The 13208-nt window shown below is 39.5% G+C and overlaps 2 non-coding genes across 2 annotated transcripts; both read left to right on the forward strand.

Annotated features, from left to right (window-relative positions):
• Positions 1-3836: 3836 nt before the first annotated feature.
• TRNAE-UUC (transfer RNA glutamic acid (anticodon UUC)) lies at positions 3837-3909 on the forward strand. The gene has a single exon. It is a non-coding gene; the product is annotated as a tRNA-Glu (tRNA).
• A 5829-nt stretch (positions 3910-9738) lies between these two features.
• Positions 9739-9811, forward strand: TRNAV-UAC (transfer RNA valine (anticodon UAC)). Its single transcript has one exon. It is a non-coding gene; the product is annotated as a tRNA-Val (tRNA).
• The last annotated feature ends 3397 nt before the right edge of the window (positions 9812-13208 follow it).

The raw sequence follows: 13208 nt of genomic DNA on the forward strand, positions 1-13208 counted from the left end.
GAATAGTCGGAGGAATTTTGTTTTCAAGGCCCCATATGTGGGAAAGCTTCCAGATGGGTGCTTTGCGTGCCAACGGGCCGCCGGTCCCTCTAATGTTATGCCGAATTCAGCAATCTTGCATTGGTCCGTTGTGTGTGCCCGTGAGTGGTAGATCATACACTACATCCTCATTGTGCACTCTACAATTGAATGGCCCGGGTTTAGACACGTTGTGCATTGCAACGCTTGGCGAAACCTGAGATCCTCCTGATTTGGAAGGGCCCTTTGCAGGGCTCCCATCGTCATGAGGGAGCTATGTTTATCCATTTCCAACACCCGATCGATGACTTGATCCATTGTGCTGGTTTGGAAATCTAGTACCCAGCAAATCGTTTGGAGGGGTTTCCATAGAGCAGCCAAAAACACTGCTTTGGCCTCCTCCTCCGAAGGTGTCCTTGTTAACTGGCTGTGTAGTGTTTGAAATAAGATGATAAATTGGTGCACTGTCTCTTGCTCCTCTTGTTGGGTTGTGTAAAACTGTCCGACTAGTTCGCGTTGTTCCACTTGCCTATGGAATAGTCAGAGGAATTTTGTTTTCAAGGCCCCAAATGTGGCAAAGCTTCCGGGTAGGTGCTTTGCGTGCTAGCGGGCCTCCGGCCCCTCTAATGTCATGCCGAATTCGGCAATTTTTGACCATTCGGCTTCCGATTTGGTCCGCCTTTGGGATACATGATTCGCTTCCCATGTTTGTAGGAATGCATAGACGTGCGCCTACGCGTCAGGGTGATCACGGTGTCGTGAAGATTCCGGGCCATAGTGAGGAACTGGGGAATATCAGAGGAATCAACAAGGTGCACCATGTGCACCCACTCTTGTAAATTTGTATAGGAGAATGGGGGGGGCGCCTTTATGACGCTGAGTGGCAATAAAGTAGGGACAGACGATCCCATGTATCACGGGATCTCTCCCACATAGCCACGCGACCCTCACCTTGTTCTATAAAAGGGAGGGCACACTTCTTGTACAGGGGGTTCCCACCCGTTGGGTCCCAAAGAGTTTCGTTCCTCATTGTTCCGCTTTGTGGGTTCCATTTTTGGTGTTAATAAACTTCTGTGTATAACGTCTATTTCTGTCTTCTCTTCATCTTGGTGTGTATGTTGTCTCTATTTGTGTGCGTGCGTAGTTGGTGTGTTAGGTTGTGGCAAGCGGCGTGCGGGCTATCTGTGCCTCCCCTGAGCTCCTGTTTGTTGGTTCTCAGCACTCCACGGTCCGGTATGTCTGTGTGTGTGGGGGTGTTGGCTTCAGCAAGTCTTCTTCCTCGTTCGGTAACTTGGTCTTTAGTCGATCGAGACATCCATCGCCCGATATTCTCTGCTCACTACAGGAATTGTGGTCGCCAAAAACTTTGTTATTCCTTAGGCTGGACAAGCACTAACACAGGGTGTCTCTATGGAACACTTCAGCAAAGGGTGGTACGGGGAGATATGGATAAACTGTTGTATCGAATGGGTCTTAACCGGTTACTAACTGGCACTGTTAATGATCATAGCACACGCGTAAGATTAATTATATTAAGCACAAGACGGTAAGCAAATAGATCCTAAACACTACGTCAAATAGCAGCACATCTTTTAATTATCCATCCTTGATTACATTCTTGGCAAGTCCTTTTATAGGTCTCCGACTGAGTTACAAAACGATGACAACCGGCAACCGGCAACTATCCGGTCGGATCCGAATCAGCATACCCATTCTAGGTCCGTCCGTCCGCTTCTCAAAATCATATAATACTCCGCTTCTACAAATAACCTAATTAAATCCTTATTAATTTCAACTCCCTATTCCTAATTAAACACCCCTTTCACATTCTAGACTCTAACCAGCCCTTTGTACTTGACGGCCAACATCTATAACATAAACCATAACATATTAGCCGATTGAACTTAGTTTCACTCGTATCAAAAGTACGAGGTATATTGCTTAATTAAAGTAACAACATTTCTCGATTATTCATTCAAGGGAATCAAAACACATTTCACTTAAAACGAAACATAGTTGATGCTCTCCTTTAGTAAACGAAGAACCACGAAGGCAACACTACGATATCATCTGTCATCTTGCGTTTCCGCAATTTATGGTTAATTGAGATTTTATTTTATTTTAGAGAAATATCCTTCAACTTTGTCAAGTCCATACTCCATTATAGTCTAGTTGGTTAGGATACTCGGCTTTCACCTGAGCGACCCGGGTTCAAGTCCCGGCAATGGAAACATCAAGTCTAGTTAAGCTGGCATCTTATACGAGAAAATCTAATAATTGACAAATACAAGACATAAAACCTTGTGGTGACATAATGTACATGTAGTGCGCTACAATGGTGGCCTCCTATTCCAATTGAATTTGAAAGTATAACACGTGTTGCAAAACGTAAAGCTGGCCTCCAATTGAATTTGAATTTGAAACATGATGGGAACTTAACGCTCCTTATGCACAAAGCTCGGCCACAACCGAGATTCTTTTCATACACAGAATAACGGGAAATAAAACACGATCCAAAGGAGAGGAAGATACACACACACAACACAGGAGGTTTACATGGAAAACCCCAAACTAGGGGAAAAACCACGGCAGCCCACAGGCTGCAAACTGTCACTATGTATGAATGTACAAAACAGTGAGTTCTCGGAGGCAACGACCTCGGACTCACGCTCTTCGCCACAAGCGGCGGTTACAACAGAGGCAACGACCTCTTTCTCTCTCTCTCTCTCTCTCTGTACACTATTACGTGCTCTCTCTTCTTCTTGCACCAACAAGAAAAGTAACAACAACAGTTACTAAAAGTTTGCCCTAAGTCATATTTATACTAATATGACTTTTCGGCTATTTACAAATATAGCCACGATGGGCTCTCAGAAACATATTTACGAATATGTCTCTTCCTCCGGTTCATACCGGGTCTGCACTTTCCGGCTCTCCGTAGCCGGGTACTCCTCATCCGGTTTGTACCGGGCCTACACCATCCGGCTCTCCGTAGCCGGGTACTCCTCATCCGGTTCGTACCAGGCTTGCACCATCCGGCTCTTCGTAGCCGGGTACTCCTCATATGGTTTCTTCTTCTCCCTTCCCATCCGGAGGGACCTGTCTCTCAACAAACTCCCCCTTCACTCTGGCATGGGGTGTCTTACCAATCTAATCCTCTTCCGGCATGCGTCCAGCTTGTCGGGTATCAGCACTTTGGTCAGCATATCTGACCCATTCTCGGCCGTGTGGATCTTCGTCAGTGCGAACTCCTGGTCATCTACTCTTTCCCGGATCCAGTGATACCTCCGTTGGATATGCTTCGTCCGGGAATGGTAGGCCGCATTCTTAGCAACGTGGATGGCACTTTGACTGTCGCAGTAGAGTCGGTATTCCTCTTGCCGTATACCGAGCTCTCCGATGAAGTCCTTCATCCATAAAATTTCCTTGCCGGCTTCCACAGCCGCCATGTACTCCGCCTCTGTGGTTGACAATGCAATCGTCTTCTGCAGCCTCGACTACCACGAAACAGCTCCCCCTGCATATGTCATTACATACCCGGATGTAGACCGGCTGGTATCCACATCAGCCGACATGTCCGAGTCGGTGAAACCGTCCAGTTGAGGTTTTCCGGAGCCGAATCGGCGACGCATATTTGAAGTGCCCTTCAAATACCGGAGTATCCATTTGACCGCGTTCCAGTGCTCCTTGCCGGGATTGCTCATAAACCAGCTCACCACTCCGATTGCGTATCCATATCTTGCGTTTCCGCAATCTATGGTTAATTGAGATTTTATTTTATTTTCGAGAAACGTCCTTCACCTTTGTCTACTCCATACTCCATTGTAGTCTAGTTGGTTAGGATGCTCGGTTTTCACCTGAGTGACCCGGGTTCAAGTCCCGGCAATGGAAACATTAAGTCTAGTTCAAGTTACATCTTACACGAAGAAATCTAATAATCGACAAATACAAGACATAAAACCTTGTGGTGACATAATCTACATGTAGTGCGTAACAATGGTGGCCTCCAGTTCCAATTGAATTTAAAAGTATAATACGTGTTGCAAAACCTAAAGTGTATCATGTCACTTGTGCATTCCAAATTACGTCTTACCATAAATAGCTGATTAAATCTTGTATGTTATAGTGGGTTAGAATTATTTAGTCTATTCCCAATCATTGAGGAATCTTTTGATTTGATAAAAAATTCGTCTTCTATAACATAAAGCTTAAGATATTAGCCGATTAAACTCAATTTCACTATTATGAAAAGTACGACCTATATTGTTTTATTAAAGTAACGACATTTCCTGATAATTCAATCAACGGAAAAAAATCAGCTTTCGCTTAAAAGGAAACATACTTGATGCTCTACTTTCGTAAATGAAGTAGCACGATCGCAACACTAGGATATCATATGTTATCTTGCATTTCCGCAATTAATCGTTAATTGAGATTTTATTTTATTTTAGAGAAACATCCTTCAACTTTGTCAAGTCTATAATCCATTGTAGTCTAGTTTGTAAGGATACTCGTCTTTCACCCGAGCGACCGGGGTTCAAGGTGCGGCAATGGAAACAGCAAGTCTAGTTCAGGTTGCATCTTATACGAAAAAAGTCTCATAATTGACAAATACAAGAAATAAAACCTTGTGCTGACATAATCTAAATGTTGTGGGTTACAATGGTGGCCTCCAATTTCAAATATCCATGCGTATCGAATTTGAAAGTATAATACGTGTTGCAAAATTTCTCCAATTAGGTGTTACCATAAATATTTGATTAAATCTTTTGGGTTAGAATTATTCACTTTATTCCCAAGCATTGAGGAATCTTTTAATTTGATAAACAATTCGTCTTGTATAACATAAAGCTTGACATATTAGCCCATTGAACTCAATTTCACTCGCATCAAAAAAACGAGATTTATTGTTTAATTAAAGTAATGACATTTCTCGATTATTCATTCAAGGGGATAAAATCACCATTCACTTAAAAGGAAACATACTTGATGTTGTGCTGTAGGAAACAACGAACCACGAAGGCAACACTAGCATATCATGTGTGATCTTGCGTTTCCGTAATTTATGGTTAATTGAGATTTTTGTTTTTTTTAAAGAACCATCCCTCAACTTTGTCAAGTCCATACTCCATGGTAGTCTAGTTGGTAAGGATACTCGGGTTTCACCCAAGCGACCGAGGTTCAAGTCGCGGCAATGGAAACATCAAGTCTAGTTCAAGTGGCATCTTATACGAAAAAAGTGTTATAATTAAAAAATTACATGTTGTTCGTTACAATGGTGGCCCCCAATTCTAAATATTCATGCATATCAAATTTGAAACTATAATACGTGTTAAAAAACCTAAAGCGTGTAATGTGACTTGCACATTCAAAATTAGGTCTTACCATAAATATCTTATTAAATCTTGTGTGAGAGAATTATTCATTCTATTCCCAATCATTGAGGAATCTTTTAATTTGATAAAAAAATCATCTGATATAACATAATGTTGAACATATTAGCTGATTGAACTCAATTTCACTTATATCAAAAGCACAAGGTATATTCTTTAATTAAAGTAACGACATTTCTTGATTATTCAGTCAAGGGGATAAAATCACATTTTACTTAAATGGAAACATACTTGATACTCTACTTTAGGAAACGAAGAACCACGAAGGCAAGACTACAATATCATGTGTCATCTTGCGTTCCTACAATTAATGGTTAATTGAGATTTTATTTTATTTTAGATGAAAATCCTTGAATTTTGTTTACTCCATACTCCATTGTAGTGTAGTTGGTTACGATACTCGACTTTCACCTGAGCGACCTGGGTTTAAGTCCCGACAATCGGAACATAACGTCTAGTTCATCATGCATCTTATACGAAAAAAGTCTCGTAATTGACCAATACATGACATAAAACCTTGTGGTGAGATAATGTAAATGTAGTGGGTTAAAATGGTGGCCGCCAATTCCAAATATCCTTGCGTATTGAATTTGAAAGTATAATACGTGTTGAAAAAATTAAAGCGTATCATGTGACTTCTGCATTCAAAATAAGGTCCTACCATAAATATCTGATTAAATCTTGTATGTTATAGTGGGTTAGAATTATTCACTCTGTTCCTAATCATTGAGGACTCTTTTAATTTGACAAAAAAATCGTCTTCTATAACATAAAGCTTAACATATTAGCCGATTGAACTGAATTGTTGTATTAAAGAACAACATTTCTCCATAATTCATTCAAGGGGATAAAATCATATTTTACTTAAATGGAAACACACTTGATGCTCTCGTTTAGTAAACAAAGAACCACGAAGACAACACTAGGATATCATGTGTTATCTTGTGTTTCCGCAATTTATAGTTAATTGAGATTTTATTTTATTTTAGAGAAACATCCTTCAAATTTCTCAAACCCATACTCCATTGTAGTCTAGTTGGTTAGGATACTCGGCTTTCACTCGAGCGACCGAGGTTCAAGTCCCGGCAATGGAAAAATCAAGTCTATTTCAAATTGCATCTTATACAAAAGAAGTCTCATAATTGACAAATATAAGACATAAAGCTTTGTGGTGACATAATCTACATGTGGTGGGTTACAATGGTGGCCGCCAATTTGCAATATCTATGCGTATCGAATTTGAAACTATAATACGTGTTGAAAAACTTAGAGCGTATCATGTGACATGCATATTCAAAATTAGGTCCTACCATAAATATTTGTTTAAATCTTGTATGTTATAATGGGTTAGAATTATTCACTCTATTCCCAATCATTGAGGAATCTTTTAATTTGATAAAAAATTCGTCTTCTATAATATAAAGGTTAACATATTAGCCGATTGAACTCAATTTCACTCGTATCAAAAGTACGAGGTGTATTGTTTTATTAAAGTAACGACATTTCTTCATAATTCATTCAAGGGGATCAAATCATATTTCACTTACATGGAAACATAGTTGATGCTCTGTTTTAGTAAACGAAGAACAACGAACGCAACACTACGATATCATGTGTCATCTTGCATTCTCGCAATTTATGGTTAATTGAGATATTATTTTATTTTACAGAAACATCCTTCAACTTTTCTAACTCCATACTCCATTGTCGTCTAGTTGGTTAGGATATTCTGCTTCCACGCGAGCGACCCGGGTTCAAGTACCATCAATGGAAACATCAAGTCTTGTTCAACTTGGATCTTATACGAAGAAAGTCTCATAATTGACAAATACAAGACATAAAACCTTGTGGTGAGATAATCTGCATGTTGTGGGTTACAATGGGGGCCTCCAATTTTGAATATCGATTTGTATCGAATTTGAAAGTATAATACGTGTTACAAACCTAAAGCGTATCATGTGACTTACATATTCAAAATTAGGTCTTACGATAAATATCTAATTAAATCTTGTGGGTTAGAGTTATTCACTGTATTCCCAAGCAGTTAGGAATCTTTTAATTCGCCTTGTATAACATAAATCTTAACATATTAGCCGATTGAACTCAATTTCACTCGTATCAAAAGTGCAAGGTATATTGTCGAATTAAAGTAACGACATTTCTGGATAATTCATTCAAGGGTATAAAATCACGTTTCCCTTAAAAGGAAACATACTTAATGCTCTACTTTAGTAAATGAAGAACGGTGAGGGCAACACTAGGATATCATGTGTTATCTTGCGTTTCCGCAATTTATGGTTAATTGAGATTTTATTTTATTTTAGGGAAACATCCTTCAAATCTCTCTACTCCATACTCCATTGTACTCTAGCTGGTTAGGATACTCGGCTTTCACCCGAGCGACCCGGGTTCAAGTCTCAGCAATGGAAACATCAAGTCTAGTTCAGGTGGTATCTTATACGAAAAAATCTAATAAATGACAAATACAAGACATAAAACCTTGTGATTTCATATGCGCTACAATGGTGGCCTCCAATTCTAATTGAATTTGAAAGTATAATACATGTTGTTAAACCTAAAGTTGGCCTCCAATTGCAATTGAATTTTAAACTATAATACGTGTTGCAAAACCTAAAGCGTATCATGTGACTTGTGCATTCAAAATTAGGTCTTACCATAAATATGTGATTAAATCTTGTATGTTATAGTGGGTTAGAATTATTCAGTCTATTCCCAATCATTGACGAATCTTTTAATTTTGAGAAAAAAATCGTCTTCTATAACATAAAGCTTAACATTTTAGCCGATTCAACTGAATTTCTCTCGTATCAAAAGTACGAGGTACATTGTTTAATTATAGTAACGACATTTCTCGATTATTCATTCAAGGGGATAATTTCAGATTTCACTAAAAATGAAACATACTTTATGCTCTCCTTTAGTAAACGAAGAACCACAAAGCCAACATTACAATATCATGTGTCATCTTGCATTTGCACAATTTATGGTTAATTGAGATGTTATTTTATTTTAGAGAAATATCCTCAAACTTTGTCAAGTCCATACTCCATTGTAGTCTAGTTGGTTAGGATACTCTGCTTTCACGCGAGCGACCCAGGTTCAAGTATCGTCAATGGAAACATCAAGTCTCGTTCAACTTGGATCTTATACGAAGAAAGTCTCATAATTGACAAATACAAGACATAAAACCTTGTGCTGAGATGATCTGCATGTTGGGGGATTCAATGGTGCCCTCCAATTTTGAATATCAAATTTGAAAGTATAATACGTGTTGAAAACCTAAAGCGTATCATGTGACTTACATATTCAAAATTAGGTCTTATCATAAATATCTGATTAAATCTTGTGGGTTAGAGTTAGGAATCTTTAAATTCGCCTTGTATAACATAAATCTTAACATATTAGCCGATTGAACTCAATTTCACTCGTATCAAAAGTGCAAGGTATATTGTTGAATTAAAGTAACGACATTTCTGGATAATTCATTCAAGGGTATAAAATCACGTTTCCCTTAAAAGGAAACATACTTGATGCTCTACTTTAGTAAATGAAGAACCGTGAGGGCAACACTAGGATATCATGTGTTATCTTGCGTTTCCGCAATTTATGGTTAATTGAGATTTTATTTTATTTTAGAGAAACATCCTTCAAATCTCTCTACTCCATACTCCATTGTACTCTAGCTGGTTAGGATACTCGGCTTTCACCCGAGCGACCCGGGTTCAAGTCTCGGCAATGGAAACATCAAGTCTAGTTCAGGTGGTATCTTATACGAAAAAATCTAATAAATGACAAATACAAGACATAAAACCTTGTGGTATCTTCAGGTGGGGGATTCAATGGTGCCCTCCAATTTTGAATATCAAATTTGAAAGTATAATACGTGTTGAAAACCTAAAGCGTATCATGTGACTTACATATTCAAAATTAGGTCTTATCATAAATATCTGATTAAATCTTGTGGGTTAGAGTTATTCACTGTATTCCCAAGCAGTTAGGAATCTTTTAATTCATCTTCTATAACATAAATCTTAACATATTAGCCGATTGAACTCAATTTCACTCGTATCAAAAGTACGAGGTATATTGCTTAATTAAAGTAACGACATTTCTTGATAATTCATTCAAGGGGATAAAATCACATTTCCCTTAAAAGGAAACAGATTTGATGCCCTACTTTAGTAAATGAAGAACCACGAGGGCAACACTAGGATATCATGTGTTATCTTGCCTTTCCGCAGTTTATGGTTAATTGAGATTTTATTTTATTTTAGAGAAACATCCTTCAAATTTCTCGAACCCATACTCCATTGTACTCTAGTTGGTTAGGATACTCGGCTTACACCCGAGCGACCCGGGTTCAAGTCCCGGCAATGGAAACATCAAGTCTAGTTCAGGTGGCATCTTATACGAAAAAATCTAATAAATGACAAATACAAGACATAAAACCTGGTGGTAACATAATCTACATGTAGTGCGCTACAATGGTTGCCTCCAATTCCAATTGAATTTGAAAGTATAATACATGTTGCTAAACCTAAAGCTAGCCTCCAATTGCAATTGAATTTGAAACTGTAATACGTGTTGCAAAACCTAAAGCGTATCATGTGACTTGTGCATTCAAAACTAGGTTTTACCATCAATATGTGATTGAATCTTGTATGTTATAGTGGGTTAGAATTATTCAATCTATTCCCAATCATTGATGAATCTTTTAATTTAATAAAAAAATCGTCTTGTATAACATAAAGCTTAACATATTAGCCGATTGAACTGAATTTCACTAGTATCAAAAGTACAAAGTATATTGGTTAATTATAGTAACGACATTTCTCGATTATTCATTCAAGGGGATAAAATCACATTTTAGTTAAAAGGAAACATACTTGATGCTCTGCTTTAGTAAACAAAGAACCAGAAAGCCAACACTTTGATATCATGTGTCATCTTGCGTTTCCGCAATTGATGGTTAATTGAGATTTTATTTTATTTTAGGGAAACATCCTTCATCTTGTGTTTCCGTAGTTGGTAAGGATACTCAGCTTTCACCCGAGCGACCGGGGTTCAAGTCGTGGCAATGGAAACATGAAGTCTATTTCAAATTGCATCTTATACGAAAACAGTATCATAATTGACAAATACAAGACATAAAACCTTGTGGTAACATAATCTACCTGTAGTGGGTTACAATGGTTGCCTCCAATTCCAAATATCCATACATATCAAATTCAAAAGGATAATGCGTGTTGAAAAACCTAAAGTGCATAAATATCTAATTAAATCTTGTATGTTATATTGGGTTAGAATTATTCAGTCTATTCCCAATCAATGAGGAATCTTTTAATTTGATAAAAAATTTGTCTTGTATAACATAAAGCTTAACATATTAGCAGATGGAAGTCAATTTCACTCGTATGAAATATACGAGGTATATTGTTTAATAAAAGTAACGACATTTCTCAATTATTTATTCAAGCGGATAAAATCACATTTCACTTAAAAGGAAACATATTTCAAGCTCTCCTAATTGCTACTCATTAGTGAGAAAAATGAAGCAAACCTTGTCGGCGATGAATCGACATGGGTGGTCAATTCGGGTGCGTTGTTTCACCTAACCCCCGACCAGAAATGCTTCTCATCCTACAGGGTTGGAGATCTCAGATCTGTAAAGATGGGAAATGAAGGAGCATGCCGAATTGTCGGCATTGGAGATGTGTGTCTGATAACTTCGAGCGGGTGCAAACTAGTGTTGAGAGAGATGTTCGACACATTCCGGAGGTTTGATTGAACCTGATATCAGCTGGTCGGCTGGATGATGACGGCTACATGCGTAGCATCCAGAATGGTGTCATGAAGTTCTGCAAGCGAAGCCTGATCATGGCTCGGGCATGGAAAACCAACACATTGTATGTGATGCATGCTCGATTATGTTGTGGGGAAGCAAATGTGTGCCATATGAGCCAGAAGGGGATGTGGAAGCTTGTCGAGGACAACCTCATTCCGAAGGTGAAAGACGTGCATCCTGAGAACTGCACTGATTGCTTGGCCAGCAAGCAAAACCGAACCTCTTTCTAGACAAGACCACCGTCGAGACGGAATGCACCGCTGGAATTTGTGCATACTGATGTATGCCAAGTGGATACGAAGTCACATGCTCGATCGCAGTACTTCGTGACTTTCATAGAAGACCACAATTGGAAACTGTGGGCCTCACCACTGAAGACGAAGGATCAGGTATTGTCCATCTTCAAGGACTTCCACACGAGAATTGAAAGGGAAATCGGTCGGAAGCTGAAGGTGGTTTGAGTGGAGAACGAAGAAGAATACCGGGGGTAGTTCGAGGAGTACTTCCGGTTGAAGGGAATCCGGCTTGAATTTATTGTGCCGAAGATACCGGAGCTAAAGGGATTGGCCAAGAGGATGAACCGTATTGTAATTGAGAGAGTCCGGAGTATGCTAGCACATGCATACTCTTGACAACAACCTATGTGATAAACAGATCACCCTCAACACCCTTGGAAGTAGACTCACCGCAAAAGGTATGGATAGGTAAAGACGTGTCTTACCGGCATCTAAAGGTGTTCGGCTGTTGCTGCTGACAACAACCTATGTGATAAACAAATCACCTTCAACACCCTTGGAAGGAGACTTACCGCAAAAGGTATGGACCGGTAAAGACGTGTCTTACCGGCATCTGAAGGTGTTCGGTTGTTTCGCCTACGTGCATGTAGCAAAGGGCAAGAGAGAGAAATTGGATCCAAAGTCTGACCATTCATATTTCTTGGATACAGTGATGATGAGTTTGGATACCGAGTGTGGGATTTGGTCAAAAAGAAGTTGTTCTGGAGTCAAGACATAGTTCTCAACCAAGAAGACTGTATATTATCATCCAACACTAACAAAGTTACGAAAGGTTGGTTTAAATACCAACTAAACTAGGGCAAGGGCCCTTTCTACTATTTACAAGACTAGCCTGGTATGTCCATGAGCTTAGTGTGAAACCTATTTCTATGGGAAGTTGACTTTGATTCTCAACAGATTCGGATGAATAACAAACAGAGGAACCGGTAGCCGAGAACCAAGGAAGAAGATATCCTCTTAGAGAGAGAAAAGCCCGCCGGAGATTTCCGGATGCAGAGCATGTGTTGCTGACCAATGAGGGGGAGCTAGAAAGTTTCGAAGAAGCAATTAAAGACACCCACAACCACAAGTGGTTGAGTGCCATGCAGGATGAGATGGATTCCTTGCATGAGAACCATACATATGAGCTGACGGATTTGCCGAAAGGAAAGAGGGCACTTCGGAACAAGTGGGTGTACAAGTTGAAACCGGGGAACTCCGAAGATCCACCAAGGTATAAGGCCCGCATTCTGATGAAGGGCTTCCAGCAGAACAAAGGAGTGGATTTCGATGAGATCTTTGCCCCGGTAGTGAAGATGACATCCATTCGAATGGTGTTGAGCATAGTGGCAAGCATGGACATCGAGGTAGAGCAACTAGACATGAAGACGACATTCCTACATGGCAACCTCGAAAAAGGGATCTACATGCAACAACCGGAAGGATTCTTCAGAAAAGGGAAGGAGCACCTGGTATGCCAGTTGAAGAAGAGCTTATACGGACTGAAGCAAGCTCCCCAACAATGGTACCGGAAGTTCGACTCCTTCATGACCGACAATGGGTACCAAAAAATGTAGGCCGATCACTACGTGTTTGTGAAGAAGTTTGACGGAGGAGATTTTCTCATCCTCCTGCTGTATGTGGACGACAGTGAAT

Source organism: Azolla caroliniana, unplaced genomic scaffold (assembly GCF_043228905.1).
Source record: "Azolla caroliniana isolate FFs.n. ecotype wild unplaced genomic scaffold, voAzoCaro1.0.p SCAF_7, whole genome shotgun sequence".
Lineage (NCBI taxonomy): Eukaryota > Viridiplantae > Streptophyta > Polypodiopsida > Salviniales > Salviniaceae > Azolla > Azolla caroliniana.